Source organism: Anas platyrhynchos, chromosome 6 (assembly GCF_047663525.1).
Source record: "Anas platyrhynchos isolate ZD024472 breed Pekin duck chromosome 6, IASCAAS_PekinDuck_T2T, whole genome shotgun sequence".
Classification (NCBI taxonomy): Eukaryota; Metazoa; Chordata; class Aves; order Anseriformes; family Anatidae; genus Anas; species Anas platyrhynchos.
Genome location: NC_092592.1, coordinates 40,095,001 through 40,102,500, shown reverse-complemented (window position 1 = coordinate 40,102,500; position 7,500 = coordinate 40,095,001). Strand labels below are relative to the sequence as shown.

Genomic DNA, 7,500 nt, shown 5'->3' with positions numbered 1-7,500 from the left:
CAGTTTTTATTATTGGATTAGGGGCATGCTCATTGTTCAGAGTTTTCAAGATATGTGTGACTTTTGCAGATGTAAGCGGCGAATTGCATTAAAGTGTGAATACAACAGAACGCGATGAAAATTAACTGGAAAGGAAAATTAGAATAATATTTTGCTATTATGTGCTCGGTCGGACTTTAATTTAGAGATATGGTTGGAGTGATCGTTGCGTGCCTATTGAACGTACACAGAGAAATTTACAAGTGGTTTGTGTTTATAGTCCGTACGCACAATGAAATGCAGCCCCAATAACATTTTTCAATTATTAGGGATTATAATGATATACACATAATGATGTACTGGAATCATCGTGAGTTAAATTATATCAGATCTGTGAGGGGTGATCCTCACAAAATTGAAATAAGCTGTGCCATACCAGTGCTTGCATACCTTCCCCAAAATACCAGGAGTATGTTATAATTTGGTATTCCAGAGGCATGGGAAGATATAAAAAATCAGAAAACATTTGGTTAATGGGTTTATCATGTTTATTTGAATAAGGAAGATTGAAACTCCATTTATGCCTAGCATAAATGCTTTAGAGATCTTAATTATTGATGAAAAATCTGCTGTGCTTCTAAATTTAAAGATATGACAATTTTATAGGAATTTTAATCACCTTCTACATTAGGAATTTTCAAGATTTTGTATTTATGAGGATGGCATGTGTTTTAGCCTTCTAAAGAGAGTTGTCGCTTATAATGTCAAAATGCCAGTAGGGTTTTGTTGCATACTGCGTGCGGTTTAGCGAGGAGGTCGGTGAGATACTCCTCAAGACGTGTTTTTTAAAAAACTACTGAATGTGATGTTCACTACCAGCAAAGTGCAGCAAATACAGGAGGAAAGCACACATGTGAAAAAGCTCTGTGAGAGCAGGAGTCCTTTGAAACAACTGAAGTGCATTTTAAATTCCCCAAATTTACGTCTGCTCGATCCGTGTGTTAATAGCTGGTTACCTAAATTTGATGTCGGTGTTGAATTTCGGGTTTGTGTTTCCTCTTGAGCATCACAGAACAACATTCCCCCATCAAATCTGTGGGTCAATTTACAGTTTCCCATAAGAAGTGTTACCGCTTGGTTAGTTGGCTTAAAAAAAGAATTATATACAATATGCTTCACTAGATCCTTTTGTCCTTTGGATACATTTAGCAGCTTTTGACCAGATAAGGCATATTTGTCCTCAGGATACAAACCAATAATTCAATCCTGAATTGAGATCTATGGCCACCCATTTGTTCCAGCCCACACTAGGAGTCTCTGTGATAGTCTGAATTGTTTATCACACTGGGAAAAAAGGCAAAAAAAAAAGAAATGAAAGAAAAAAAAAAAAAACAAACAACTTTTTTTTTTTTTCTTTGCACCTCAGGAATAATAATTTGTCAGCAATGAGGATGTTCTAAATAACCTTACGTAACTGTATGTTTCAATCCTGCGATGGGCTTTAAATGCAAAACCAAAATCAAAGGCCTTGAAAACAGTTTCATATGTCGCGTGCCTTCCTGACCTTTTAATTCACTCCGAATTTTTATTTACGTCGACTTGATTTTTCTCACGAAGCATGGCAGTGTATATACGCTTTTATTACTGTATACGTTTAAGTGTCTTCTAGCATATCAGGGCTATTCATACAGCACAGTAACTCGCGGATTAAAGAACAAACCCCCCATAAATTGCAGTGCAGTCAGTAAAAAGATGCCACAGAAAAAGTGTCCCTGGGAAATTAGATTGACCCAAAGAAAAGCAAATAAAAGAAAGGAAAAGGCCCATATTTTCTTTGCGGTGTTGCTGAAAAGGATGGGAGTATCATTTTCATAGTGGAATAATGTTTTCTGGGAAAACACAAAAGCAGATGTTCCTCATTAGGAACACCCATTGTCTACATATCACAACTATGAACAGATAAATCTATCCTATTTCACCCATACATTCCAATGGCTGTAAATGATTACAGGATGCCGCAGTAACTGCTAAACCAAAACCACACTGTGTGCTAAAATAATTCCTCCGTGCCATCAGAATATATTTTATTAGAAGGTATGGAAATTCCTGGTAAGATACATCCTCCTGCCTTTTCCTTTCCTTGTTTGGCTTGAATGTATGTGAAGGCTCGGTGTCCAACTGTTGAAAACTGAAAAGAGTGATTGTGGAGGAGCAGGGAAGGCAGGATTACATTACTATCCAAACATGAAGTGGCAGCTCACTAGCGAGGCAGTGGCAGGTCTGCCCGTGCGCGCTGGATGTGCTTGCAGCGTGTTGCGGTAGCATGCTCTGCACCGCTTTTCCAGATGGTCCTATCACAGTCCTACTGCTAGCTGGCATCTCCGTGGGCAGTAAATGCCCCCCTCCCCAATAAATCTGGCATTATTCTATAGAGTTTAGGAGACTTATCATTCCAAGTGTGTCCTACTTTCCTGTATGGAAGCCAGACATCTGTTTATCCCATTTCTTTCATACGGAGTTTGGAATAGCTTTAGTTTGGGGGAATAAAAAGTTTTGTCATATTTAACAGCTGTTACAAAATTTCAATCCTGTAGGCTCTTAAAATACTTTTCGGCTGACCTCAGATTTTGTACATAATTGACATTGCTGGGAGACACCCCCTTAACCTTTCGCTGTCTGTAATTTCAGATGATTTTCAGCAAAGGAGTCGACCGCTCGCGCGAGGGGGTTTTTACACCGGGTTCCCGGGGAAGAGCTTTAATTCATTTATACTCCAGGTTTACACCTTTAAAGTGATTGTGGAGCGGTAGCTGAAGACTGATTGGAGTTTTTTTTTAGTCAACAGTGTTTCCTTTCACTTCCTGTCACAAAGGTCACCGAAAGCCGACCTTTGCTGGCAGTCCTAGGCACTGAATTATTCATGTGATTGACTTTTTGTCAGTGCACACAGTTGTGCTCTGGGACATTTTATTCATTTACCTCATTTAAAGCGCCTTTCTGCACCTGTTCAAGTATTAATATCATGTAATTTGGGCCTAATGCCGATTTTGCTGAACACTCATTATATTTTTTATTAGCTATATTTCCAAACGATTATGTATGATTATTACCAAGCCTTACAAACAGCAATGGGTTATTCCCTAGACCTTTACATCTTCTTGTCAGGTTGTTTTCAGAAGCAAGGAGGATAAACATTTGACCAGTCCCAATGTTTTTATTCCTACTCCATATCCAACCAGAGAACTTAAAGCTTTTTCCCTTATGGCTTTGCGAAAGCATGATTAAATCCAACTCTGCAGAAGCTGTACAAATGCCAGCATTTATAAGGTCAACGCTTTTGTTAAAAATGCTATGTAAATGAGGATCTGCAAAAAGGGACATTAAATAAAATTAAATTCATTGTCTTCTTTAATGTCATTTACATTTTGGCTAAGCCCTGGCCTGTCAAGGAGGATTTTTTAAATAATTTTAATTACACATCATTTAGGGATCCAAGGTTTTCTATTCAGTAGCATTTGGATAACCTGCAAAATGGTGACTGTTTATTAACTTCTTAAATGACAACTTGTCATTTCATCTGCATAATGCAATGAAAACAGAGCAGTTTGGGCTCTTTTTTTTTTTTTTTTTTTTTTTTTTCAATTCTTATTTTCCTATAAGATGTGCGCACAACTGCTGAGGAACAGACCTTAAAATACCTCAGCTGCTCTTTTGCTCTCATTGTCCTGTTGGTGCCACCAAGTGCAAAGTATATGAAAAAATTACGACTTTCCTGGGTAACCAGTTCCTTAAAAAATTTCTATCAGAAGCCCAGAATTGATTTTTTTTTTTTTTTTTCCCTCCTTAAGAATGTGGTATATTGTAGATTAATGGGCATTGCTGCGAGGGATACATTTGCGGACAGAGGTAGGCAGATTGGCTTTCCAAGCGCACAGGTGGGAACACCTCTGCTCTTAGGAAGCAAAACAGCACCGGGAGCGCCAGGAAGGGGAGGACACCGTGCACCACATGCGTGTGCTGCTCGGACACACACGTGTGCAGCGTGCAGGGCGCAGGGTGGCAAGAGAAAATGGCAAAGGAAAGCAATGTGTGTAATTCAGCAGCACCGAGCTCGCCAAAGCTCCGGGAACAGCACTTCATGCGTTCTTCCTTCCCTCCTTTCCTTTCTCTTTCTTTTCCTCAGGCCACCTCAGCCATGCCATTTACATCGTCCTCTCTTAATCCCTGCTCTTAATCAGTGCGCGAAGCACAGTTAATGAAATTGTGTAAATACCTGCGTTGCTGGCGGAGGAGTGCACTCCCATGCATCTCCGAACCATTGTTCTCAAGCAAATCCCCGATGTGTTAGATGAGACTTCTGTAACACTTTTTTTTTTTTTTTTTTTTTCCTGCATAATACTTGATTATTTGTAGGAAGCCAAAAGCATTGCATGACTACTGTAGGAAGGAATAATGAAATAGCATGCTTTTGTGAGAAAGGAAAAGAGGGGGAAGGGATTTAAGCAAAGCTGTCAAAAACTATACTACAGGAGGTACCCTGATACAAACCATCCTGTGCTTCTGTTGCAGCCTTATCAGGTGAAAAGCAAAGATACTGCCAGAGCCTGTAATTTTGTTAGGATGCCTTTGATGAATTGGATTAGGTTATGGAAAAATCTTTCAAACTCAGAGTTCTGGTACGCAAGCTTACAGGAAGTAAATAATTACTCTCAGACAGCAGATAATTAAAAAAAACAACCTGTGAAGCAAAGTGGTAGAAATAGCTTTAATAAAGCTTCTTTTATGATCTATGCAGGGAGAGCAGAGGTATTTGAGTGGGGTGGGCGCAGAGGCAGCGGCGGCGCAGGAGCGTCAGGGCCCCGCTGGGGGCCGGTGGCCGCGGAGAGGACTCGGGGTCCCCGGGCGAAGGGGTGGCGGAGGGAGCCGGGCTGGGAGGGATGGAAATTCCCGGCTCCGAGGATGGAAATTGTCACCGCAGATGCCAGGAAGTGATTGACAAGCAGGGCTACAGGAAGTGAAATCTCGGGGAGCTTAACCTGCGCTTGGCAGCGCTTCCAGGGCTCGCGCTCCAAGAAAATGAGAACCATTCACTTCGGTCAAGCTGCCAGAACACAAGCTCCTCTTGTTTGTTTATCTTAACAGCAAATCTCACAAAAATGCTTGTGGTCAAAACTATATATAATACAACATTATACTGGCATTATTAATACTCTATTAAAATAAAGATGTAACTGCGTTTTAGAAAAAAATCTGAAGCTGGAGAATTTTATGGGCTGAGGGGTACTCTGGATTTTACGAGATTCAGTGATTTGACTTTTCTGTTAACTGTTTTGGTTCATTAACATTTTAAGCTGAAGAAAGCTTGCTGGTTTGTTGGCGTGTCAGCTTAGTTGAAACAGAATACGGCCAGCTCGGTCCTAGTTTTTATTTTGTTACTGAATGAACCCTCCTTATTTCTCAGAGATGGAAAAAATCCAGAGTGTAAATAGCATTTGTTATGTAGAAGGGGAATACATTTGTTCTGTGGTGTTTGTAGGTCCTGGTATGCTGAGGCTAGAGGCAAATTAAAAAAAAAAAAAAATCTGTGATACTTTCAGCAAAAGTTTCACAGCCAGAAAATTACACAGAGCCAATCATCGTGCGGCCGTGGTGCCAGAAGAGCATAAAGTAAACTGCATCATCTGAGCACAGCAGTAAGGATAGTGTTGTGTTTTCCCAATAATTCACTAGGAAATGAGTTTAACATGTGTGGAAAGGAAGGGGCTTACATTTGTGTTGTTGTAAGACATGTAGCATGGGCCCAGCTAGCGGAAGGAGTCGGCTCCAGCTTGTCTCTAGTGAAAGACGAAACACGGTTACACATCTGGTGAGAAAGAACAGTTCATTTGCCGAGACAGCTCGCTCTCTCTGTGCTGCAGCTGAAAGGAGCTATTTTGACAGAAACAAAGCCATGGGGGTTGGGGTGAGCGATTAGCAGTATTCTGCTCACTAAAAACTCCTTGGCCTTAATGATAAAGAAATAGTAGGAAAGGAAATAAAGAAACCTGGCCTAATCCTTAGGCGGCGTTTAAGCAGGCTTTTAGAGAGCAGGAATACAAACAGTGGCCTCCATGCAGCAGCTCCCGCTGCACTTTGTAAAAGTTTCTGAAAATAAATGAAGGAATATGGGAACACAAATTAATGCGAAAGTTGCAGGAGTGATAAAGAGGCAGAAGTGCAGTCTCACTTTTAGGATAAATTCATTTTACCACCGCATACGTGCACGGGGAGGAGTGAACCTGACTGTATGTAGGACCATGGCACTCTCATTTAAAAGGCGAATTTACTACTGAAAACCTTAACCAAATGCTTGCGCTGCTTACTGGGCTCGTGACTGCTGAGAACACTCAGCTTGGTTATAAAGCGAACACCAAGCCCTATCAAAAACCCCAATCTACAAAACCCCCACAGTCCTATAGTTTGAGCGAGGTTATTAATACACAAAGGATAGATGTGAGTGCCCTTTATTTTGAATAACAACCAATAAAATTGAATTGGTCTTGGTATTGTGTGGATTGTCAGGAATGCTCTTTACCAATCCAAATTTGATTAGGATTTCCTCTTTATGTTTGTGCAGTTCTTCTGTGGTTCAAGAGATGCTGATGGGCAGCAAGCTTCCTTTATCTAATCCAAATAGTGATATTAAGCCAGATACGTATCTATCACAGTAACTGAGAAGGGAACTTAGCCTGGACTCTGTTCTGTTGGGAACAAATAATTGCTGAGAGCAGTGTGAGGTATAAAGAAGTGGGGAGCAATTTTGGTGTTCTTGCCCAGAGCCCCGGCGTTTCCCAGGATCAGCAGTGGCTGCAGGTGGGGTGGCCACGAGACTTCACGAAGGTGAAGGAAAGTAAATTATAGGGAAGTGCCTTCACAAAACTTTGTGTCTTTCCATCGGAGGTTGACGCTAGACCCAAGATCTACTTGTGCATTGTCTGATGTGTATGAAGAATTCTGTAAATAATTCTAGAGATATTTTTTTTTTTCCCATCCTCCGGAATAACTGCAGTTTTGTTATGGAAGTTTCCTGCTTAAAGTACTTCCAGAAATCCAATGGCAATCCTTCATTCCTTGATTTGTAGCTATCTTATGTTTTCTCCGGGTTTTGTCCTTACGCATTCATCCTCTTAATATCCTGGTATTGGAACAGATCCATCTTTTCTGTAACAGCATTTTTTTTTTAAACTATTGTAGTTTACTTTAGTACCTTCATTTTTAGTGACTGGCTGCTGTAATTTTATCTGTGTCTGTTTTCTAAACCACATAACTTTGAAATAATAGAGATTCAGATGGAAACCAGAATGATTATAAATAGTTAGAATAGAAGGTAGATTGGGCTACAGTATAAAATGAAACTAATTGTGTTCTGTGTAGTTGTGTTTTTTTTTTTTTTTTTTTTTTCTTTTGGTTTAATAAATTAAACTACAAATTTTCTTAATTGCCAAACAAAATGTTAGGCCAGCTTTAACCATTCCTGACAGT

The 7,500-nt window shown here is 40.1% G+C and overlaps 1 protein-coding gene across 18 annotated transcripts in view; it reads left to right on the top strand.

Annotated features, from left to right (window-relative positions):
* The window catches only part of EBF3 (EBF transcription factor 3), a 125,820-nt gene that overhangs the window by 15,076 nt on the left and 103,244 nt on the right, over positions 1-7,500 (top strand). The window lies entirely within an intron of this gene.